General features: G+C 46.5%; 1 protein-coding gene across 1 annotated transcript in view; it reads right to left on the bottom strand.

Moving 5' to 3' along the window:
* TVP23A (trans-golgi network vesicle protein 23 homolog A) overlaps positions 1 to 26,325 on the bottom strand; it is a 50,805-nt gene that overhangs the window by 17,409 nt on the left and 7,071 nt on the right. The gene's annotated exons all lie outside the window — the stretch shown is intronic.

The raw sequence follows: 26,325 nt of genomic DNA, 5'->3' as shown, positions 1-26,325 counted from the left end.
GCCATACTGGGGCAGACAGAAGGCCCATCTGGCCCAGTATCTTGCTTCCAACAGTGGCCAGTCTAGGCCAAGAATCCCTAATCTTAGCAAGCCTCCATACTTCCAATCGCAGGGTCAGCAACGGCTTTCCCCATTACTATCTCAATAGCAGACTATAGACTTTTCCTATATATCCACATAAATATTCATGCCTTCAAAGAAATTAAGCAAACTAGCGAAGCAAGACTTCCCTTAGCTGACTTCATGTTAACTCTGTCCTATTAAACCATGTTTATCTGCTGTATATGTTCAATTATTTTATGCTTTACAATAGTTTCTGCTATTTTGACAGACACTGATGTCAGGTTTACTGGTCTGTAATTTCCTAGACAAGCTCTCAGTGTTAGTTGCTGCTCCCGTCAGATCAGCCCTGATAGACTTGAGAAAGTATCCTATGAAGCTTTAAGTGTACTGGATCTAGCATTTTAATATGTGGACTAGTGCTGCCTAATTTGCCACCTCAAATCAGTTCACTTGGTGAATCTATTCGTTGTCTGAGAAAATTGGACTCACCAATTCAGCGAACACCACCCCCTCCCCCGGTGAGACCTGACATACCTCCGAGGCCTCATAAAGTAGCAGCGTTGGTGGACGGCCAGCAGCGGCATCGCTCTGAATGGCCCGCTGGGGCCTTCCCTCTGCCATGTCATTGATTATGTCACAGATGATGTGGCAGAGGGAAGCCCTGGCAAGGCAAGCCACAAGTAGCCTCTTCAGAGCGATGCTGCTGCTGACCATCCACTGCCACTTTAGGAGGCCTCGGAGGTATGTCAGATCTCACAGTGAAAGAATCAGTGGGGTGCTGCTGCACAGGGGGATGGGAGGGAGGGATGGACAACTACTGCACAGAAGGGTGGAAGGGTTGAAAGATGCAGTCGGGAGGGATGGAAAGCAAGTACACAGGGGAATGGGTGGGAGGGGAGGAAAGCTGCTGCTCAGGGGGTTGGGAGGGAGGGATGGACAACTACTGCATAGGAGGGTGGAAGGGTTGAAAGATTCAGGTGGGAGGGATGGAAAGCAGGTACACAGGGGAATGGGTGGGAGGGGAGGAAAGCTGCTGCTCAGGGGGTTGGGAGGAAAGGAAAGATGCTGCACATGGGGGAGAGAGAGGGAGAACTGGGGTGGAGGAGAGGAAAGGAGAGAATAGACAGAAAGGGGTGAGAGAGAAATCCTGGATATGGTGGAGGGGAGGGAGATATGCATGGAGAAGAGAGAGGGAAAATGTTGGACATAGGAAGAGATGGTGCATTAGGAGAGAGAAAGAAATGTTACACATCCTAATGGAGGGGAGGAAGGGAAAGATGATGCATAGAGGGGAATAGAGAGGTTAGGCCCAGGGCTTAAGGCAGGTAGAGAGAGAGAAAGATGGCAGATAGTGGGAAAGAATCAAATGTTGGATATGGCAGTGAAAAGTAGAAAAAATAATTTTATTTTCTATTTTGTGATTACAATATGTCAGATCTGAAATGTGTATCCTACCAAAGCTAGTGTTAGCGAGCATGAGCTAGGACCTAACAGAGAGGAAAAGTCTTATTTTGTTTACACCACAGCGCTGGTGTGGGGTTGGAGAGGAAAAGGGGTGTGGGGTGGGTGGAAAGGCTACAAAATAAACCCACCTGGACATTTGAAAAAATAACACCTGATTGGGTAGGAAAAGCGAATTGAATTGAATCGAAAAATCGATTCAATAGGCCAAATCAAATCAAAAAATGTTTTCCCTGAATGAGATTCAGAACTGTGGATGTAGCGGGATATAAATTTTTAAATAAATAAATAAACACTAGTATGGACTAGAGAGCTACACGGGAACGGGAACGAAAGGAATCCCACGGGACCTGTGGGTTCCCCCTTCGTGTCACGGGGATCACGTGGGGATGCCCCCTCAGGTCAGGAAGAATCCGTGGGGACCCCCCCTTGTGGTCTCGGGGATCCCACAGGATTGGATGCAACTCGAGCCGCGAGGCTCATCTTCTTTTCCTACCTGCCCTGCAGTAGCACACATAGCCGACTGGAAATCTTCCCTGACGTCAGAGCTGACATTGTAGGGAGGGCTTTGTGTCAGTTACGTGTAGTGTGTAGGGCAATGGGCCCTGCACGTGACTGACGCAAAGCCTTCTATCCAACGTCAGCTCTGACGTCGGGGGAAGACTTCCGATCGGCTACGTGCGCTGCTGCAGGCAGGAAAAAAAGATGAGCCTCGCGGCTCGAGCTGCCTCTTAGAGCTCCATTTAAATGATGATGAGAAAGTTACTGAGTAGGTAATATGCTGGAAGATGAGGGTTGATCTATGGCTTTTGCTAGCCAGAAGCAACAGGCTGGAATTTCCTCTGCTTGGTGCCAGCAACATTCGGGGGCTGGATGGGGTTTCCAAAGAACTCAACACAAACATTGCTTCTCTGAACATAAAGCAGAGTTCATGTGCAGAAAATGCTTAGAAAGAGCTCCCTCTCCTTCTGTTCTGGTAATGTTTCTGTTTTATTTTTTTATTTTTTATAACCCCTTTCCCTTGCCTTCTCTCTTCCTCTTGCATGTGTTTTCACTGCTTTTAAAGATGTTTGAATTACTGCTGCTTGCTTCTCCCCTTGGACCTGCCAGAACTGTAGTCTAATGAGCTGTACTTTCCATGGCTTTGGCTCTCAGATTCTGCATGAAAATTGTACAGTCTTTTGTCATAAAGAAATGCTACTACGACTCCCCTTTTAGTTGTATTATTATCATTATTAATGAAGGAATGATCCCACTAGCAAGTGGAGTTTGAAACATTAATGGAAACACTTGACTGACTGCCTTTACACTTTTTATTGCCTTCACCAGCCTTCCTTCCTTTTTCTTATATCTCTTACAAGTACCATACAAAACAAGATTTTGAGCTGCCTCCAACCCCTGCTGTTATCTGGAAACGAACATGGGAGGCAAACGCAGGACACAGAAGGGGTCAAATGTGGGAGGCAAACGCTGGACAGAAGGGGGTTGAACGTGAGAGGAAAATGCAGGACAGAAGGGGGTCGAACATAGGAGGTAAACACGGGACACAAAAGGGAGGGGAGGGAGTGCGTTTTTGGACACAGAAGGCATGAACTTGGGAGAGAAGATGGAGGGAAAGAGATATTGACGTGGGGGAGGGAATGGAAAGGGAGATTTGGGTGTGGGTGTGTCAGTGAGAGGGAAAGAGAGAAGGTCGTGTACACGGGGAATGGAAGAAAAGATAATTTTTGGTCATAGGGAAGGAGGTACAAATGATAGGGAAGAGAAAGATGAGAGAGAAATGTTGTGGTAGAATGTGAACAGTGGGACAGATTGAAATGGATGCAAGAGAGAGGAATGTTGGACATAATGGTGAAGAGAATGGAGGGAGAGATGTGGCATGGTGCTGGAGAGGGGTGATAGAAGGAGAAATGTTGGGCATGGGGCTGGTGGACAGGGGCAAAAGATGCTGCACATGATCCTGGGGATGAGAGAGAGATAAATGCTGGACTATGGTAGGAGGAACCAATGGACAGCAACAGAAGAATTTACAGAAGATGGGAGAGCGGAAAAGAGAAGCTGGGACTAACTTTATGGAAAAATAAGTCTCCAGACAACAAAGGTAAAAAAATGAATTTATTGACTAAAATATGTTAGCTTTGGGAAATGTATACAGCAGATGTGTTTGTATTGTGTTCAAAAGAAAAGGAACGCATTTCTGGTTTTATTTCTACATTGTTGAAGTACTTGCTGACCCTTGCTGCGGCTGATGGGGATCCCCAAGCTCCGCCAGCAGAGGACCTCCTCTAGAGATGACCAGAACTCCCCTCCACCAAGCGCAGCAGTCGCTGGCAGCATCCATGAGCCACTGAGGTGTCAGCATCTGTGACTCAGGAATGCTACTGCTGCCTGCCAAACTTGGCAAAAGGGACCCCCCAGCCAACTGCAAAGGAAGTCCTCAGCTGACTGCTTGGGGGTTCTCATCAGCTGAGTATTTATATTTTATATTTACATTAGAGGCTGTGGTAGAAACCCGTTTACAAAGTATGTATTCTTCCCAATTAATATTTCCAAATTAATAAAGTGTCTTTGCTTATTTGTAAATGGGTCTCTACCACAGCCTTTAATTCAGTAGCATAATTAAATGAAATAACTACTTCTGAAGTTTATAGGGACGTGCGGGGACGGGTTTGACTCCTAGTGGGAATGGGCGGGGACGGGTTTGATTTCTGTCCCCGTGCAACTCTCTAGTATGGACCCCTGGCACAGGCAGAGTACAGCTAGTCAGATTACCACAAATTTTTATTGAACAATTCAATAAATATTTGAACCAAGGTGTTCTCCTCAGTTGTTTATCATTTACTCCCCTTGGTCATCACTGCTTTTTTTTCTTCATTCACTTATACCAGTTTATACCACAGTGCTAATCCTAGCAGAATTAGCATGTATATGCATTATTTTAAAAAATCTGCTGGATTCCCCAAAATGTGATTCATAGGTCCCAAGGGCTTCCTCACCTAGGCCCCAGGCACAGGGAGCTACCAAATCTTAATATCCCCTGTCTCCCCACAGTGGACTAATAACACATACCTGTTCCCAGGAAAGCATCCTCCATTGTCCTCTTCAATGGATCCCATCTTGGAAACTGGCAGTGGTTTGGCTTCTTTACATTGGTACCTACCAGCTGAAGAGGACAAGAGAGGGCACGTCAGTAGACCAGCTGCAAGTGGTCTATAGGGAGGTGCCAGAAGTTTGGAGGGTCTCTGATCTCTGAGGTACCCTGGTCAAGATCTTCATAAAGGAGGTCTGCCTGAACCTGATAGACTGTAGTTTAAATTTAATTTTAACTTTTCTTCTATTTTAATGCTAAATTTATCTTTACTTTTCATCTAATACATTACTTCTTATTTAGACCTTTTATTTATGCTACTATTTAGGATTTTTACTTGCTACTATTTGGTTTTTTTGCCAGGTACTTCTGACCGGAATTGGCCACTGTGGAAACAGGATACTGGGCTAGATGGACCATTGGTCTGACCCAGAATGGCTATTCCTTACGCATTTTCATTTTAGCACAAAGGTTTTGATCAGCAAGGAAGTAACTGTTAAAAAATCTAATGCTGATTTTCAATGCAGTTTTATTACATGAGGCTGAGAGAATTATCTTTCTGATCCTGAAAAATTAGTGGGTGAATAATTAGCAGCTGTGGTCAGTGTTTTTTTGAAAAAGAAAGATTAGGTTCTTTCTTGTAGATGTGTCAGGTGGTCCTGAACCGTTGGGTCTTGGATCTGAACCAGCAAGATGCTTGCAGAAAACTGTCAATCATGTTTTCAACTCCACCTCCTGGAAAAAAGGAAACGGGGAAGAATCCCCGACAGTACAGTTCTATTCTGTTTTGCAACAAACATTAACAATAAACATTACAACACACAAACAGCTGTTATAAAAACAGATATAAAAACTTATATAGAGCTCAAAGCTACTCGCATGTCCTGCTATCTAGCAGAGACTTGAAGCAGACTATACACTGTCTGGAGTGGTCTCTTTCTTTTTTTTTCTTTAGCTCTTCTGAAAGGCAGAGATTTCTCCAGCACCAGACTGAGTCCAAGGCAGAAAGCAGATGATGCCCACATACAGGGCAAGGCTTCAGGACCACTAGACACATCTGTTTCTGCTGCCTTTCAATAGCTTTCCTCTCTTCTCTATTAATGAGGTAAGAATCTAAACTTTCTTTCTAGTGCCTGAACCGTAGGAACGTACCAAATCAGTCCCCAGAATCTAGGGCAGGCTCTCAAAGCCTGCCTTCAGGACGGAGGACCCAAAAGTAGCATCTTTCCTGGCTGCTACATCCACCTTGTAGAACCTGATTCATGCCCGCACAGCTCAATGCATTGATTTTCATTCTATAGTGCCATCTACTGAATTGACTCCCCTACCCATGAGGCAGGCTTCCTCTGAAGGCTGAAACACGGACCGTGTCGGGTCAATAAGAAAAAGGACATTATATTCATGTACTTATACATGTATTAAGTTTACATTTGTGGTTAACAAAGTTCTTTGTTTCCAAGGCTGACATGTATAGTCCCATTTCCCACTTGCTTCTTTGTTCCGGTATGGAGGGTAGACCATGTAGCCATTCTACATATCTCTTTGGGCGAGACAGCCCTAGTCTCTGCCCCAGAGACTGGTGGAGAAAGCCTTCAATGTGACTGAGACTGGTGGAGAAAGCCTTCAATGCGATCGGTGGCTACTTACCACAGCCCATATACACAGAAAAAATGGCCATCTTGATCCATCTGGAGATCAAGGCTTTAGACGCCAGATTCCCTTTCTTCGCATAACTGGTCAGGACAAAGAGATGATCCAATACAAGAAACTCATTGATATCTTTGAGGTACCAGAGGACAGCACTCTTGACATCTAGCAAATGCAATACCCTGTCCTTTATCTTTGACCCCTGATTAACGTGGAATGCCGAAACAACCTTCAGTAAGAAGGATAGAATCGTGCATAAGGAGATCCCCGCTTTCGTAATCTTGAGGAAAGGCTTCATACCGAAAAAAGCTTGCAAATTGGAGATTCATCTTGCCAACATAATCACCACCAAAATACCGCCCTGACGGTAAAATCCAGAAGGGAAGCGTTCCACAAGGGCTCATAAAGAGATCAGTTGAGACCCTGTAATACGGTGTTAAGATTCCAAGAAGGAAAAGGGGGCGAACTTCAGAGCATCACCGAAGAGACCCTTTAATGAACCAGGTAACATCTGGGTGAAAGGCTAGGGATCCTCTGTCCCCCCATGTTTAGAAACTGGAAAGGCTTACGATCTGCTCTTTCAGTGAATTGATTGACGGGCCTTTCTTAAATCCCTCCTGCAAAAAGTCCAAGACTATTGAAACAAGAGCTCGGAAGGGTTCTACCTCTTCCATAGCACATCAATGCTGAAAGGACTTCCAGGCCTTAACATAGGTTGCTACTGTGGACAGCCTTTTAGCTCTGAGCAAAGTGGTGACTACCAAGTCCAAGTATCCCTTGTTTCTCAGGGCTGCCCACTCAAGAACCATGCTGTAATCTCAAAGTGATCTGGATTCTTGATAGAGACTGGACCCTGAGTGAGAAGGTTCACTTGAACTGACAGCCTGAGGCCCTCTGGAGACAAACTAGATCTGCATACCATGGCCTTTGGGGCCAATTGGATGCCACAAAGACTACAAATCCTGTATGTCTCACAATCCTGTGAATAACTTGCCTGAGCATGGGTCACGGGCAAACACGTATAAGAGCTCTTCCTCTAGCCACAGCTGGAGAACAATGGTCCAATGGACCTAAGCATCCAATCCCTCGCTTTCTGGCTCATGTCTCTGGCTGTAGATGTGCATTGCTTTTGTGTTTACTGCCAAGGCCATCACATCCAACTGTTGAGGCCCCCATCACCATTCCCCTAGGTCGAGTGTCTGCCGACTCAGAAAGTCGGTCTGCACGTTATCTACTCCCACTATGTATGTAGCCGAGAGACCTTGCAGATGATCTTCTGCCCACCAGAAGAGGAGTTGAGATTCTAGGCACAATGGAGCGCTCCTGGTGCCTCCATACCTGTTGACATAGGCCACCACTGTCACATTGTCTGAGAAGACTCTGACTGCCTTGCCTTCCAGAGGCTCCTCCAGTATCTGAAGCACTAATTGAATTGCCCAGTCTATGTTCTTATCACAGTCTGTTATTGAGAAAGACATGGGGAAAACCACTGCTTGCCTTGGATCGGTAGCTTGGAATGTTGCTAGTCCTTGGGTTTTGGCCAGGTACTAGAGACCTGGATTGGCCACCGTGAGAACAGGCTACTGGGTTTGATGGACCATTGTTCTGACCCAGTAAGGCTATTCTTATGTTCTTATGACTGAACCTCCTGCTCCAAACCTGTGTTCTCGACTGGCTGGGGCATCTGCTGAGGGGAGTTCCCTCATGCCACTACCTCTGATGCACTACAAGGAAACACAGAGGACCCTCGGCAGTTAAAACAGGTGTTCCACATGAGGGTCACAAAATCTGGGGTGAAGCCTTTGACTGGTCATCTCAAGGACCCTGGCAGGGACCCCCCTCCCACCAGTCCTTCTGGGCTCTCCAGCCCCCATGCAATGCACTTTTGGAGGGCTCTGGAAAGGGTCTCTTCCTCTGCGAATTCAGCTCCTGTGGATCCCCAGCCTTGGAGGACTCTGAGGAGGCTGAGCCTGAGGCTCCTGCCCCTCCCCCATGCCCAACGCTGCACACAGGACATGGGCACTCCTCAGCCAACCACACTTCATAAACCTGGCATGATATAGGGGTAAAAAGGCCTCAGGAGTCTATCCCTGTCAATTTTAAGCAAAATTGAGGGGTTTTGAGGTAGATAGAGGCTTTAGGAAAAAAAAAGATCGTTTAAAATCCAAGATGAATGCCGCCAGGAAATTCACACCAAAAATGGCCCATGGAGACCTTCCTGATGGTCAAACACCACAGGGATAGGGGTTTTAGAGGAGGGGGCCTAGGTTCTGGATGCAGAAACCTTCAAAATCAACTTCTGAAGATTCCCCGATTTTCCCCATAGGCTATAATAGCCTTATTCACTATGCCATGTGGTGCCTGCCTGCTTCAGCATAGGAACTCAGCTGGAACAAATGGAGAAGAGATCTGCCTCACAGATTCGCTGGACAAACCTGGTCTTTGGGCTGCCAGTTAGACTGAGGTCAGACTGAGCCTCAATCCCCATAAAACCTCGTCGCAAAGGGGGGAGGACCACGCAGCCAGCCCACTATTAATTTTGGCTGAGCTGAAAAGGAGCCCAAATAGCCTGCACTCAATTTCCTGACTGAATCAGGGATGTGCTATAAAAAATACCAACAAGCTGGCTAGCTAAATGTCCTTGAGGGGCTGATCCTGCTAGCAGCAGACTTCCGTGGCATAAGTCTACGTCTTATCCCAGACAGAGATACCAGCCAGTGGAAACCTCTAGGCACTAAGACTCCAAACAAATATTAAGGAAAAAAGTACCCAAAAATAAAAAAAAACTGCAGAGCAGATCAGAAACAGCTCTGAGCAACTTGCTTGCAGAAAACAAACTGAGGAGCAGGAGCAGCTCCCTGGGAAGGAAGTGGAGTTGAAAACATGATTGACAGTTTTCTGCAAGCAACTTGCTGGTTCAGAACCAAGACTCTATGGTTCTAGAGTAGACCATTAGACACATTGCACTAGAATGCTGGTTGTGATGGTCAAAAAAAAATCCAGATATTCAGTGCCACTTTTCAGCTAGGGACCAGTGCTGAATATCCAGATAATGTGGTCAGCACCAGAACTTATATAGCTAGCCTTTTATCTGTCCTAAGTTATTCAGATAGCAAACTGAATGTTGCCACTACCCAGATAAGTTCTGGGACTGGCCTAGCTCTCCACTCCAGCACTATCAAGATACTGCCTTTGCATATTTCAACCAACAGCTTTTACCAAATAGTAGGTGATGCCCCCTGGATAAATGCTTTTGAATGCTGATCCACAGAAGTTTAATATATACAGTTTATACCTTTAAGAGGACCTCTCTCTTTATTTTTTTTCTCTCAAAGGGATAGAAGAATGATCTATGATATGCTTTATGGTTTAAAATAAGTTTTGTTTCTCATTTACCTAATCCTAATTGTATTTATAGTAAAAAAAAAAAAAAACACAACCCCCCCCCCCCCCAAAAAAAAAACATTGATAACATTAATACGGTCACACTATCATCTTTTGAAGGCAAAATGATAATAATGATGAAAGGGATACGGATTTGATTAACTAAAAGCAGCCTGAGAAATGGCTATCACATGTGACAATTCAGAAGCACATTAAACACCCTTTGTAATTCAGCCTAACCCAATTAAGACAGTCTAAAAAAATACTTATGTAACAATGTACAGAAAAAGTAATGGCATAAGATTTTGGGCTGACAGATTCCCTTATATCTTTTTGCTCAGTCAGAACTACTGCCATCATAAGCTATTGTTCACAACCACCTATTTTTCCTCTGTTTTTATTCCTATAGGTCCCTTCTTCTATAACCCATCAATCATAATCACAAGTCCTTATTTGGGACCATAGCCTGTGACTTTCCTCAGAACCTAGTATGCATGCATCCAGAATTCCACCCTGGGAGTCACTGATGTATGAACTCCAGCCCTTACTAGTCCAGGCCAGATCTATAACTCAAATTAAAACTAAGTATTATGCGTAAAACTAATGAGAGTTTTATTCTATTCATCTTACCACTTCAGCACTGTTAATCACTTTTATTATTCAGAAATTTGATAATAATGCTACAGTGTTCAGTACCTAAAAAGAGATTAGGTTTTTACATTGCTAATATCTTTTCTAGCATATAGGTGTGTCATTTTGGACGGTAGGGTATTCTCCCCATGCTTGCAAGCTGTGCGAAAGGGATCCATTCCAGGTTTTCAATTCTCCAGAGGGCTCTGCTACTCCCCTTCAGTTTGTACCAATGCAGGCAAAGCCCTATACAGAAACACATAAGGAGTGGTATGTGGGGAACTCCCTGAAATTCAAGTTTTCAAGTTTAAAGTTTTATTAAAATTTTGATGCATCACAATATCATTAATTCAAAGCGATTTACAATTAAAACAGGGTCTTAATTATTAACTAAAACCAACACAGACGAACATGACGTACCAATACATAAGGAAAGTAGGGAGAACTACAATAAGTATAGTAAAGGATACATAAAAGGAATACATTTCTATTCTGCTCTGAAAAGTATAATATCTGGAAATTAAACAAGCTCAACACGAGCCGTGTTTCAGCCTGCATCAGGAGTCCTAAAACATATTTAAATGAAATCTTGATAAAAATATAACAACATAATTTTTAAAAAATTAAAATGAAAACATGCAAAGTACATGACATACCATACCAGGATGTAAGGCAATACTCATGGATAGGTTGCCCAATCATAAAACATACTAAAAGAGGAATAACAATAAATTAAAAGAAAAGATATATACTGCATAATGCATAGGAACAAAACGGTGTGAGATAAAACAGGCATCAGTGAATATCAGAACAGTGACTTCTTTAACTTTACCTTATTGCCCTGCTCTAATATAATTGGATTCATTTCTCTGTTCTGTTCCAGAATAGTTATTGTAAATCGATTTCCATGTCCTTTTTCATATATATGTTCTGATATTAAGAACATAAGAACATAAGAAGTTGCCTCCGCTGAGGCAGACCAGAAGTCCATCCTGCCCAGCGGTCCGCTCCCGCGGCGGCCCATCAGGCCTAATTGCCTGAACAATGTCCCTGACTAATTTTGTAACTGCCTCTAATCCTATCCCTATTACCTACCTCTACTCCTATCTGTACCCCTCAATCCCTTTGTCCTCCAGGTACCTGTCCAGACCTTCTTTGAAGCCCTGTAGCGTGCTTCTGCTTATCACATCCTCTGGTAGCGCGTTCCATGTATCCACCACCCTCTGGGTGAAAAAGAACTTCCTGGCGTTTGTTCTAAACCTTTCCCCTTTCAATTTCTCTGAGTGCCCCCTTGTACTTGTGGTTCCCCATAATTTGAAGAATCTGTCCCTGTCTACTCTTTCTATGCCCTTCATGATCTTGAAGGTTTCTATCATGTCTCCTCTAAGTCTCCGCTTTTCCAGGGAGAAAAGCCCCAGCTTCTTCAGTCTGTCAGTATATGAGAGGTCTTCCATACCCTTTATTAGCTTAGTTGCTCTTCTCTGGACTCTCTCAAGTACCGCCATGTCCTTCTTGAGGTACGGCGACCAGTACTGGACACAGTACTCCAGGTGCGGGCGCACCATTGCACGATACAGTGGCAGGATGACTTCCTTCATCCTGGTCGTGATACCCTTCTTAATGATGCCCAACATTCTGTTTGCCTTCCTTGAGGCTGTGGCGCACTGCACCGATGCCTTCAATGATGTGTCTACCATCACTCCCAGGTCTCTTTCAAGGTTACTCACCCCTAGCGGTGATCCCCCCATTTTGTAAGTGAACATCGGGTTCTTTTTCCCTACATGCATGACCTTGCATTTCCCTATGTTGAAGCTCATTTGCCACTTTTTGGCCCACTCTTCCAGCGCTGTCAGATCTTTTTGGAGATTTTTGCAGTCCTCCTTGTTTTCAACCCTGCTGTATAGTTTGGTGTCATCCGCAAATTTAATAACCTCACATTTTGTTCCTGCCTCCAGGTCGTTAATAAATATATTGAACAGGAGCGGTCCCAGCACCGACCACTGCGGAACTCCGCTCGTGACCCATTGCCAGTCTGAGTAATTCCGACCCTCTGTTTCCTGTCTGCCTGCCAGTTTTTGATCCATCGGTGGACCTCCCCTTGCACCTCGTGGTTCCATAGCTTCCTTAGCAGTCTTTCATATGGTATCTTGTTGAAGGCTTTTTGGAAGTCAAAGTAAATGATGTCTATAGATTCCCCTTTATCCACCTGGCTGTTTACCCCCTCAAAGAAGTATAATAAGTTAGTGAGGCATGACCTGCCCTTGCAGGAGCCATGCTGGCTCGGCTTTAGCTGCCCAGTGTTTTCGATGTATTCCCAGATGCTGTCTTTAATCAGCGCTTCCATCATCTTTCCTGGGACCGAGGTCAAGCTCACCGGCCTGTAGTTTCCTGGGTCTCCCCTTGAGCCTTTCTTGAAGATGAGCGTGACATTTGCTATTTTCCAGTCTTCCGGAATCTCTCCAGTTTTTAAGGATAGGTTGCATATTTGTCTAAGTGGCTCAGCTATTTCGTTCCTTAGTTCCTTGAGTACCCTTAGGTGAATGCCGTCCGGACCTGGCGATTTGTCGCTCTTTAGCCTGTCTATCTGCCTGGGGACATCCTCTAGTTGGACCAGATTTTCATCCTGATCTCCTTTTACGATCTCCTCGGGTTCCGGAATGTTGGTTGTGTCCTCCCTCGTGAAAACTGAAGTGAAGAACTCATTTAGCTTGTCAGCTATCTCCTTTTCCTCTTTTACAACTCCCTTTCTGTCTCCATCATCCAAGAGTCCCACTTCCTCCCTTGCTGGTTGCTTCCCCTTGATGTACCTCAAGAATGATTTGAAGTTTGTTGCTTCCTCTGCCAGTCTCTCTTCATATTCTCTTTTTGCTTTCCTAACCACTCGGTGACACTCCTTTTGGTGTTTTTTGTGCTCCTTTTGGTTGACCTCTGATTTATCCTTTTTCCATTTTTTGAATGATGCCTTCTTGTCACTTATCGCCTTTTTCACTGCATTTGTTATCATAGAAACATAGAAATAGACGGCAGATAAGGGCCAAGGCCCATCAAGTCTGCCCACCCCAGTGATCCTCACTATCTATCTTTGCGGATAGATCCCACATGTCTATCCCATCTGGCCTTAAAATCCGCCACACTGGTGGCCTCAATAACCCGAAGTGGAAGACTATTCCAGCGATCAACCACCCTTTCAGTGAAGAAGAACTTCCTAGTGTCACTGTGCAGTTTCCCGCCCCTGATTTTCCACGAATGCCCCCTTGTTGCCGCGGGACCCTTGAAGAAGAAGATGTCTTCTTCCACCTTGATGCGGCCCGTGAGATATTTGAATGTCTCGATCATGTCTCCCCTCTCTCGACGCTCCTCGAGTGAGTAGAGCTGCAAATTCCCCAACCGCTCCTCGTACGGGAGCTCCCTGAGTCCCGAGACCATCCTGGTGGCCATTCTCTGGACCGACTCCAGTCTCAGCACATCCTTGCGGTAATGCGGCCTCCAGAATTGCACACAGTACTCCAGGTGCGGTCTCACCATGGATCTATATAGTGGCATAATGACTTCAGGTTTACGGCTGATGAAACTCCTGCGTATGCAACCTATGATTTGCCTTGCTTTGGATGAAGCTTGCTCCACTTGGTTTGCCGACTTCATGTCTTCCCTGACAATCACTCCCAAGTCTCTTTCTGCTACAGTTCTTGTCAGGATCTCGCCATTTAGGGTGTAGATCTTGCATGGATTCTGGCTTCCCAGGTGCATGACTTTGCATTTTTTGGCATTGAAACTGAGTTGCCAGGACCTAGACTAGTGCTCCAGCAGAAGTAAGTCATGCACCATATCGTCTGTCATTGCTTTTTTGTCTGTTGTGCTTTTGCTCACTACATTGCACAGTTTGGCATCATCGGCAAACAATGTTATTTTACCTCGAAGCCCTTCTGTCAGGTCTCTTATATAGATGTTGAACAAGATCGGGCCTAGGACGGAGCCCTGTGGCACTCCACTTATCACCTCCGACATCTCGGAGGGAGTGCCATTCACCATCACCCTCTGAAGCCTACCTCCAAGCCAGTTCCCAACCCATTTTGTTAAAGTGTCGCCCAAACCTAAAGAACTCATCTTGTTCAGCAACCTGCGGTGTGGCACGCTATCAAATGCTTTGCTGAAATCCAGATAGACGATGTCCAGGGACTCACCAACATCCAGCTTCCTCGTCACCCAGTCAAAGAAGCCGATCAGGTTGGATTGGCACGATCTCCCCTTAGTAAATCCATGTTGGCGGGGATCCCGCAGATTCTCCTCGTCCATGATCCTATCCATTTGGTGTTTGATTAGGGTTTCCATTAGTTTGCTCACTATTGAAGTGAGACTCACTGGTCTGTAGTTTGCCATATCCACCCTGGAGCCTTTCTTGTGTAGTGGAATGACGTTAGCCGTCTTCCAGTCCATCGGGACGTTACCTGTACTAAGGGAGAGATTAAAGAGCGCGGATAGTGGTTCCGCCAAGACATCTCCCAACTCCCTGAGTACCCTAGGGTGTAGGTTGTCAGGCCCCATTGCCTTGTTGACCTTGATTTTTGACAGCTCGCAGTAGACGCTGCTGGGTGTAAATTTGAAATTACTAAACGGGTCTACTGATTTAATCCTTGTATGTGGTTGAGGGCCGATTCCCGGCACCTCGCGGGTGAAGACTGAACAGAAGTATTCATTTAACAGTTGGGCCTTTTCCGAGTCCGTCTCCACATGGTCTCCGTCTGGTTTTCTGAGTCGTACTATCCCGCCTGAGTTCTTTTTCCTGTCACTAATATACCTGAAGAAGGATTTATCTCCCTTCTGGATATTCTTTGCTAGAGACTCCTCCATGCGGAATTTGGCCTCTCTAACTGCCGCTTTGACGGCTCTTGATTTGGTCAGATAATCTACTCTGGAGTCCTGTGTCCCTGATTGTTTGTAAGAGATGAATGCTTTTTTCTTCTCTTTGATGAGGTCTGAGATCTCCATAGAGAACCACTGTGGCTTGTTGTTCCTACTTCGTTTGCTTACTGATTTAACATAGCGGTTTGTTGCTTCCTGTATGGTGGTTTTCAAAGTTGACCACATTTCTTCCACGCTGTCGGTATCTGCTTGGGTTTGTAGCGCCTGGTGAACGAAGTCTCCCATGTCCTGGAAATTTGTGTCCTTGAACTTGAGAACCTTGGTCAATGTGGTAGATTTCGTGAAACCTTTCCTGAGATTGAACCAAATCATATTGTGGTCACTGGAGGCCAAAGTTTCACCCACCGAGACCTCTGTGATACTTTCTCCGTTGGTAAGTACCAGGTCCAAAATTGCCTGATCCCTTGTTGGCTCAATTACCAGTTGCCTGAGTCCTGCTCCATTCAAAGAGTTTAATAGCTTCCTGCTGCTGCCGGAAGCAGAGGAAAGCGTGACCCAATCCACATCGGGCATGTTGAAGTCACCTACCAATACTGTGTCCCCCCGCAAGGTGATATTCTCTATATCTCCGATTAATTCCAAATCTAGGTCTTCTTGATGTTTTGGGGGTCTGTATACCACGCCAAGATATAGGCATTTGTCCTTCCCTCTGGCCAAATTTACCCAAAGGGATTCCCCAGTGTACTGTACATCTGTGATTCTGGTGACCTTAATGTCATCTTTAGTATATAATGCTACCCCACCTCCCATTTTGCCCTCCCTGTCCCGACGAAGCAAGTTGTAACCTGGTATGACCATGTCCCACGCGTGGGAGTCTGTGAGCCAGGTCTCAGATATCGCCACCACATCCAGGTCGGCATTCCTCATTTCTATCTCCAAATCTAGGATCTTGTTTCCCAGACTGTGGGCGTTGACGTACATAGCCCTCCATGTTGTGTGCTTGTTGTATCTCAGTGGGGACAATCCCTCTATATCAACTAGACCACCATTAGTATTTTTCGCTTGTCTCTTACACTCCCTAGACCCAGAGCTACAGCTTGTACCTATCCCGGACTCCCCATAACTGCAGTGCGCTCCTATCAGAGACTTGGTAATGTGTGTACCCTGTGGGGGTATTCCCGTTTGGGCTACTTGAGCTCCTTTAGTGCAATTTGCAGCGTGTGCACTCTCGCTGGTCCCAGAATTACAGTGTGTACTCCCTCTAGACCTAGAATTGCTACGTGTACTCCCCTTAGACCCAGAATTGTAATGTGACCCAATGCAGTGTTTACTTAGTTCAGTTCCAAAATAGTATTGGTAGCCCGTACCCTCCCCCAACTCACCTAGTTTAAAGCCCGTACCCTCCCCCAACTTACCTAGTTTAAAGCCCTGTGTAGTAGGCGGGCTAGACGGTGTCCAAGGACGTTCTTCCCCCTCTTGGTCAGGTGTAACCCGTCTGGTCCAAGCAGTCCCTGCAGTGCCTCTCCGTGGTGCAGGAACCCAAAGTTCATCTCCCTGCACCATTCCTGCAGCCAGTCGTTCACCCTCCGGACACGATCCTCCCTGGCACTGCCCTTGCCCCTCACTGGGAGGATCGAGGAGAAGACCACCTGCGCATCCATCCTCCTCAGCTTCTCTCCTAGGGCTCTGAAGTCTTCGGGTATGCTTTCTAGGGTGCCCCTGGCAGTGTCGTTGGTTCCGACATGGATGAGAATCATAGGGAAGTGATCTTGGGGCTTGATGAGTCTGCCAAGGCTAGCAGTTACATCCCGGATCTTGGCCCCCGGCAAGCAGCAGACCTCTCTTGACTGCAGATCTGGTCTACAAATCGGTCCCTCGGTGCCCCTTAGCAGTGAATCCCCGATGACCACAACTCTGCGCTTCCTAGGGGTGGGCCGACCTGTGGACTCTGGAATCGGAACCGTCTGTTCAACCACTTCTTGTACCTCGTTGTCAGGACCTTCCTGTAGCAGCTGGTATCTGTTCTTAAGGGGGATATGTGGCGTCGATGTAGAGCTGCCCTGTATGTGAGAGAGAGAAACAGAATTAGGTTTTCTGCGTTTACCTGTGGATGAAGTCACCAGCTGCCAGGTATCGGCGTCTCCAGTGACTTCCTGAATTCCGACGGTAGGATTCAAGTCTGAAGTTCTGGAAGCTCTGGGTGACTCAAGGATGGTCTTGTCAGGCTCTGGTTCGGCGATCTGAGACAGTTCCTGGATTATTCCGTCGATGAAGGTCTCGTCATCACGGATACTCCTTAAGCGTTGGATCTCTTCTCTCAGACTCCTCAGCTCTATCATAAGGCTTTCATCTGGTTGATCAATTGGTTCTGTCTGAGTGGAGGCTGAAGACATCTTTGAGGGGATGGCCTCGGTCTGTACAGAGACCTCTGTCCTCTGTCCAGGCTCCCCCTCAGTCTGTACGAAGACCGTAGCCATCCCCTGGGCACTCTCGGCGACTGAGCTGCCTGTCTTGACTGAAGTCTTGCTGCCTCTAGTTCTGCCTGCCATATATAAAGGTTTTTGTATTATTAATTATTTATTTAAAAAAATTTTTTTTTTTTTTTTTTATAGATATGTCAGAATGTGTTGAGGTTGGAGGGATAAGTTAGGATAGAGTGGTTGGTGTGGTCCACCTGTTAAGTGTGCTTGTTAGTTAGGTAGGAGTAGAGAGTTGAAATTTGAAAGACCTGGAAGAGGGAAAGATTGAAGAAAGACTGACGTTGATTGGTAAATTGGCTAGTTGTAGGATTTTAGAGACCAGCTGAAATAGATAGCCCTTCCTTGATGCCCTTCTTGAGGCCCTTCGCAAGGCCGTGCGCCGTTGGCTCGAGCCCTTTTATGGGGGGGAGATCTGCTGTGACGTCAGTATCCACACTGGGTTTTCTGTTCTATTTTTTTTTGCACCCTTTCCTGAACTTGGGGACGCACAGGTTTTGTGCTTCGTGCACCGTGCCCTTGAGTAAGGTCCAGGCTTTTTCTACGGACTCCATCTTCCTTGCGGTGTTGTTGAGTTTCTTTCCCACCATTTTCCTCATGGCATCATAATTCCCTTTTTTGAAGTTCAATGCTGTCGTTGTAGTTCTTTTCACCTTTGATGTTCCAATTTCTAGCTTGTACTGGATCTTGTTGTGATCGCTGTTTCCTAGTGGGGCTAGTACCGCAACCTCTTTAGCGGGTCCCCCATGTTCGGTGAAGATTAGGTCAAGAGTGGCATCTCCCCGTGTTGGTTCCGTGACCAGTTGTTCCATGAAACAGTCCCTCGTGACCTCCAGGAAATTGGTCTCCCTCATACAGTCTGAGTGCCCTATACTCCAGTCTATTCCCGGGTAGTTGAAGTCCCCCATCACCACCACACTTCCGCTTTTGCATACCTGCCCCAGTTCAGCCTCCAGATCCTGGTCGATTTCTTCCGTTTGTCCTGGTGGGCGATAGTACAGACCCAATTTTATGTCTGCTCCAGTTCCTCTGGATAGCTTAACCCATAGTGATTCCAAGTCATCCGCCCTTGCTGTTGTTTCCATCCTGGTTGAAGGTATGGAATCCTTTATATATAGCGCTATTCCTCCACCTTTTTTGCGTGGCCTATCTCTCCTGTAGAATTTGAACCCTGGTAAAGCCACATCCCATTTATTGTCATCAGTCCATCACGTTTCTGTGACTCTGATTATGTCTAGGCCCTTTTTGTTGGCTAAGACTTCCAACTCTCCCATTTTAGCCCTTAGGCTCCTAGCATTTGTGTATAGGCAATGTAAGTCCCGGTTGTTCGCCTTTCTTGCTGGTTTTCCTCGTCGTTTGGCGCTCCTGGCGACCCCCTCGTGAGTTGCCAGTCCCCAAGCCTCGTCTCGGTCATCCTCCTCCTGTGGTGTGTCTGTTTCGTCCTCAGCCTGCTTCCCCATTTTTGGTTGTCCTTCTGGGTTCTGTTGTTCTCTGTTAGTCCTGTTTGCCAATTTCATTTGTGCCCTAGACCAGTGGTTCCCAACCCTGTCCTGGAGGAACACCAGGCCAATTGGGTTTTCAGGCTAGCCCTAATGAATATGCATGAAGCAAATTTGCATGCCTATCACTTCCATCATATGAAAATCTCTCTCATGCATATTCATTAGGGCTAGCCTGAAAACCCAATTGGCCTGGTGGTCCTCCAGGACAGGGCTGGGAACCACTGCTCTAGAGATCTGCAGTCTGCTGTCAGGTAGAGATTTAGGCCAACAATCTGCCATGCTGGCCATCAGATCAACCAGACCCTTTACGAACAAATCTATCCTTTGAAAGGAAGTCTGCTGAGAGTAGCCTTGGAGGTGGAATCTCCCGCCCATTGCCTGATCCAAAGCAGTCTGCGGGCTGAGATCAAATAAGCTGAGACTTTACTCATGACCCTAATGATATCACAGCGAGCGTCGGCCACATAATCCATCCCTACTAGCAAAAGCTGGGCAAAGTCTCACCCTCTCCGAGGGTAAGCCCACACATTTGGTATGACAAGCAAATGCCACAAAAGAGGCTGTTGCAGCCACTTTGATTCTTAAGGCCAGTGCTTCAAACTGCTTTTTTAGGACAATATCTACAATGCGATCCTGCATATCCTTTAATACTACATCTCCCTCACTTGTCAGGGACATGTGCTTGGTTACCTGAGCTACCAAGGCATCCACCATATGCTGAGCGAACATCTGGTAACACTCCTGTGGCATAGAGTCAGCTTACTCAGTTCCTTCTTAGATGGTATCTTTCCTGTAAATATATTTTACTCAGAGGTTGTATCACTAAACCACCAACCTTTATCTTCTTTAAGCTGATATATTACTTCATCAGCTTATTTCTTTGTAATACTTGATTCATATCAGGCCTCTGCAACACCATTCCACTGCTCAGATCACTTTTATAGCAGTGAGTTGTGACAGTGGCAGCTCAGTGTCAGGTCAAAAGCGCGCCGGGACAAAGGCGCGAGCAGTCAATTGAGCACAGCGCAGAGGCGTGCGCCAAAGAAAATTACTGTTTTTAGGGCTCCGATGGGGGGGCGTGGAGGGGAAACCCCCCCCCACTTTACTTAATACAGATCACGCCGCGTTGTGGGGGCGTTGTTGGGGGTTTGGGGGGTTGTAACCCCCCACATTTTACTGAAAACTTCACTTTTTCCCTGTTTTTAGGGAAAAAGTTAAGTTTACAGCAAAATGTGGGGGGTTACAACCCCCCAAACCCCCCCAACGCCGGCGCAATTTGTATTAAGTAAACTGGGGGTGCTCCCCAACAAACCCCCTGTCGGAGCCCCTAAAAACAGTAATTTTCTTCGGCGCGCGCCTCCATCTTGCGCTCAGTTGTCGGCGCGCGCCTTTGTCTTCTGCGTTGTTGTCTATGAACCAGGCAGCTCTGAGGGGATCCTTGATAAAACTTTTGTGAAACATGTCAGATCCAGCCCTCCCAGGTCGAATTCACTAAGTGAATGGAAGAGATATAAGAACAGAACAATTAAGATAAGTACACACTTGTTACAAATAGGGAGATGTGGAAAAAAGCGTTACAGTAGTATGTTAATCTTATGAAAATTATGATAGATTTATAGCTTTAAATGAAAAGTGGCCAGTGACGATTAAACACATAAAGCTCGCTGCTATGAAAGTGATCTGAGCAGTGGAATGGTGTTGCTGAGGCCTGATATGAATCAAGTATGAAAATTCCACTTACAAAGAAATAAGCTGATGAAGTAATATATCAACTTGGAGAAGATAAAGGTTGGTGACAGTCAGCTTAGTCATTGTTGTGGCTACCTTTAAAGGGCCTTCAGGAGCATCTCAGTGCTCCGTGACCAAAACACTCATATCCAGATGCCAAGGAAATGATGTGGGCTGCGCTCTCATTCTGCTCAGGATAGGACACTGAGTGGACGGCACTTGCTGGAAGTCTAACTGTAACTCTCACAGGGAGTCAGTAATGAGCTCTAAAAGTGCCTTAGGCTTGAACAGCCGGCATACCGTGGGGTCATCCCCTTGTTTGAGGACCACCGCTGTTTCCTGCTTGTGACCCTGTCTCTCCCAGTAAAGAAGCCTCGTTCTGTGACAGCAGGGCATACAGACTGACCCCCTAGTCTTCCGAGTCCCTGTCAGAAATGTCTATAGGATCCTGGCTAGCCTCTGAAATTGAGACATGTACTTTGGGAGCCCACAAGCCCCCTTACTTGACCCCTGGCTCACTGCCAGACCTCATATGAGGATTCAGCTATCCAAATAAGCTCTCCACATCAAATTAACAAATTCAGAAGAAAAGACTTTACTAGGCAGTTCCGAGTCCCCTTTAGATAACTCCACTTTATGTCTCTTGGGCTCTGCGCCTTCTATGCTCCTATGTTAAGGCTGCTGTTCTCGGGCTCTGGGAGAGATTTTCTCTGGCAGAGACACCTCCCCAATGTTTCCTCAGCCTTAGAAACCAGAGAGGAGGCTAAGCCCGAAACTCCCACCTACCCTTCATATGCTGCGTGGCATGTGGCACAAAGGTGCTCCTCTGGCACCAACCCAGCACAAATCTGACATGAATTAGAGATAAAAGAGCCCCAGCACACCATTCCTGCCAGTTGTTGGGCAAGACAAGGTATTCTGAAGAATCTGGAGCATTTAAAAAAACAAAACTACAAAATCCAAGATGGCTGCCGTGGCAGTGTTTTGGAACAAAACAAAAACGCCTTAACTAAAAACAAAAAGAAACCTCATAAAAAAGGATTATAAAGGTAGGTGACCCTGCAGGAAGTGGCAGAAACCTTTAAAAATAGCTTTTTCAACCTCCTCCAAGAATCTGGATCTGGAGAAGAATCACTGTCTCAATCAGTCAGTCCTGAAAATGCTGAAATCTTTGGGCTGCTAGTTGGACCACTCCTCAATTTATTTATATCTTCAATTTTCTATACTGTTCTCCCGGAGGAGCTCAGAATGGTATACATGAATTTATTCAGGTACTCATCCATTTTTCAGTGTCTTTCCTGGCAGACTCACAATATATCTAATGTACCTAGGGCAACGGAGGGATTAAGTGACTTGCCCAGTGTCACAAGGAGCAGTGTGGATTTGAACCCACAACCTCAGGGTACTGAAGCTGTAACTTTAACCACTGCGCCACACTCAACCCCCCCTGGAACTGCATACGTGAGGTGATGACACATCTGACACCCTAAAGAGCCCCACTGAGCCCCTTGCGGATGTTTAACAGCCTGCGCTCAAGCCCCTGCAATTTAGTTGGCAAGCTAGGCTTCTAGGATCCGGACCCAAAGCTCCACAACGTTTTCTGCAGGCTGGCTAAATGGGTCCCCAAGAGATTAACCTGCTGGCTGCAGAACAGAGTCTGCTTCTTCACCACACAGGCAGAGCCTTCCACTACATTGGTGCACTGATGCTGCAAAAAAAATGCAAAATCACCGAAAATAATACAGAAATATACAAAGCAGATCAAAAAGACACCTTCCATCTTGCATGCACAAGGAAAAACTGAAGGGATAGGCTCCTCCCTCTGGAGATGGAGGAGGCGTTGAAATCCTGGAATGGATTACTTCTGCACAGCTCACAAGCCTGGGAGAATATCCTACCATCCAGAATGACACACCTCTTGCACTAGAAATTTCCATTATATTAAGGACAGAATCAATAGCAGTGACTTTTTGCAGAAGTACTTTCACTAATTTAACTTTGTATGTATATCTAATACTTTTCTGAACATTTGTAAGGACACGGTATATCAAAGCAAAATTTCCATTTCATGTATAATCTGTCTTGCTTAGTTAATTATTTCAAACAGACCTGACTGCATGACAATATCTTGCAACATGCTATTAGAGGGTACACCAGGGCATTACCTAATTCTTTTTCTAAGGTGCATATCTAAAACCAAAGCAAAACCATTTACCCAAAATCAAACTCCTTGATTAATGTAGAAGGCCTAACATTATAAATAAACATTAACATTATTGGGCTACTGAAACATTATGAGTATGTTGATTGTGTCAATGTAGTAGCACATCATTTTCTAAATGATACATTATGCATGGAAAACAAATCTATAATACAGAGTAGTGCTGCCCGATTCAGGGAAAAAAATTTTGATTCGATTCAGCCTACTGAATTGGTTTTTCAATTCAATTCGATTCGATTTACCTGCCCAATTGGGTGTTTTTTTCAAACATCCTGGTGGGTTTATTTTATAGTCTCTTCACCCCCTTTGCCTTCTCCTAACCACACTGGCGCTGTGGTGTAAACAAAATAAACAAACAAAAAAGACTTTTCCTCTCTCACTTAAATCCTAGCTCACATTTGCGGTCTAACACCAGCTCTGGTAGGATACACGTTTCAAATCTGATATATTGTAATCACAAAAGGGAAAATATAATTAGTTTTTCTACCTTTTGTTGTCTGGTCATTCAAATCTTGTTGGTTCCAAGCTCTGGTTGTCTTCTGATAACTTGCTTGCCAGGGTCTCCTTCTTTCTCCGTTCTAACCATCCATCTGCCATCTCTGTCCTCCCCTTCCGTTTCCCTTCCCTTCCCCGGAGGTCTGGCATCTTTCTTTTTTTTTGTCTCCATCCACAGATCCATCTTTTCTTAACTATCCTTTCATCCAGCATCTCTATCTCCTTCCCCACCACCCCAGGGTCTACCATATCTCCCTTTCTTTTCCCAACTACCCTCCTCATCATCCCTTGTGTCCAACTTCTCTCCCTTTCTGGTCCTTCGCTCCCTAAATCCCATTATCCATCATCTCTCTTCCTCTTCTCTATTTTCAGACCCATTATTTCTTCCCCCCCAAAGTCCGGCATATGCACATCTCTTTGAACCCCCCTTTCCCTCCCTCTCTTCCTCTGTGTACTTCTACACCAGGGCCCCTCTCCCCTGGTCTGTCCCCCCCCTTGAAGGCCTGCACCTCCCCCTGAAGGCCTGTCCCCCCTTTGAAGGCCTAATCCCCCCCGAAGACCTGCCTGCCTGCCTATCCCCCCTGAAGGCCTGTCCCCCCCTTTGAAGGCCTTTATCGGTGCATCCCCCCGAAGGCCGGCCTGCCTGTCCCCCCTCTTGAAGGTCTGTCCCCCCCTGAAGGCCTGCACCTCCCCCTGAAGGCCTGTCCCCCCCCTTTGAAGGCCTGCATCCCCTCCAAAGGCCTGCCTGCCTGTCCCCCCTGAAGGCCTGTGCCCCCCCTTTGAAGGCCTGCATCCCCCCAGAATGCCTGCCTGCCCGTCCCCCCCCTTAAAGGTCTGTTCCCCCCTGAAGGCCTGCACCTCCCCATGAAGGCCTGTCCCCCCCTTTGAAGGCCTGCATCCCCTCCAAAGGCCTGGCTGCCTGCCTGTTCCCCCTGAAGGCCTGTCCCCCCCCCCCTTTGAAGGCCTGCATCCCCCCCCCCGAAGGCCTGCCTGCCTGCCTGTCCCCCCCTTTGAAGGCCTGCATCCCCCACAAAGGCCTGCCTGTCTGTTCCCCCCTTTGAAGGCCTGCACCCCCCCCAGGAAGGCCTGCCAGACCTGTCCTCCCCCCCCCCTTTGAAGGCCTGCCTTCCTATCTCCTCTGAAGGCCTGCACCCACCTCCCCCGGAAGGCTGCACCCCCCCCCCCCCCGAAGGACTACACACCCCCTCCGGAAGGCCTGCTGTTCCCCCTGGCCTCTCGAATCAATCTCCCTAACTTCAGCAGCCTGCAATAAGATCGATGGCGCTAGCGATCTTTGCAAGCTGCTGAACAGCTTCAGAGCGTCTTCTCTTTGCCGCGGTCCCGCCCCTTCTCTGACATCAGAGAAGGGGTGGGACCGCGGCAAAGAGAAGACGCTCAGCAGCCGTACAGCAGCTTGCAAAGATCGCTAGCACCAGAGATCTTATTGCAGGCTGCTGAAGTTTGGGAGATTGATTCAGGAGGCCAGGGGGAAGACGGAGAGCACAGCAGCGGGTAAGCCACTTCCCGACTGACCCTCCCCACTCGCCCTCTAAAGCAGGAGCAGCAGACCAGCAAAGGCTTCCGCTCCTGCTTTAGAGGGCGAGTGGGGAGGGTCAGTCAACGAATCCGGAGGCCGATTTTTTGGTGGGGTAAATCGATTCGAATCGATTCACCCGAAATGAATCGGTGAATTGATTTGAATTGTGAATCGGGCAACACTAATACAGAACTTTCCAAACTGTGGGTCAGGATCCCTAATGGGGTCACAAAACCTGGTTTTGGGGTTATGGCCTAAAAGGGGATGCTGAAATGTTCTCAGCCCAACCAACTTCATAAATTCTGAGTGTTATTTTATTTTGCAAAGTGCCAATTTGCAGAATCATAATACTGTGTTTTGAATTGTTTCAGATCATTAATTTTGAACCATGTCAACAAAAAGTGTGGAACTCCTAGCTGTCTTCCTGCAGAAGAAAACTCCAAAGGAAATCCATGAATGTATGATGCAAACATTGAGTGACAAATGCCCATCATATTTCATAAGAACATAAGAATTGCCGCTGCTGGGTCAGACCAGTGGTCTATCGTGCCCAGCAGTCTGCTCACACGGTGGCCCTAGGTCAAAGACCAGTGCTCTAAATGAGCCCAGCCTCACCTGTGTATTTTCCAGATGAGCAGGAACTTGTCCAACTTTGGCTTGAATCCCTGGAGGGTGTTTTCCCCTACGACAGACTCCGGAAGAGCGTTCCAGTTTTCTATCACTCTCTGGGTGAAGAAGAACTTCCTTACGTTCGTATGGAATCTATCCCCTTTCAACTTTAGAGAGTGCCCTCTCATTCTCCCTTCCTTGGAGAGGGTAAACAACCTGTCTTTATCTAAGTCTATTCACTTCAGTATCTTGAATGTTTCGATCATGTCCCCGCTCAATCTCCTCTTTTCTAGGGAGAAGAGGCCAGTTTCTCTAATCTCTCGCAGTACGGCAACTCCTCCAGCCCCTTAACCATTTTAGTCGCTCTTCTCTGGACCCTTTCGAGTAGTACCGTGATGTGCAAACTTTCAGAGTGGAGATTTCAAAACCAAAGATACAGTAAGGTCTGGGAGGCCTCAAACAGTGTCACTTCCTGAAATTGTTGACCATGTCCAAGACCTGATTTTGGCAGATCAGTGAATAGCAGCTAAAACAACTGCTGAGACACTACAGTTATCCAGGGCGCATTCTGGGTGTATAATGCATGTGCAGTTGGGTATGCAGAAGCTGTCAGTCAAATGGGT

Source organism: Geotrypetes seraphini, chromosome 11 (assembly GCF_902459505.1).
Source record: "Geotrypetes seraphini chromosome 11, aGeoSer1.1, whole genome shotgun sequence".
NCBI lineage: Eukaryota > Metazoa > Chordata > Amphibia > Gymnophiona > Dermophiidae > Geotrypetes > Geotrypetes seraphini.
Note: the sequence above shows the minus strand (reverse complement) of the source record. Positions and strands in the feature narration are given on the sequence as shown.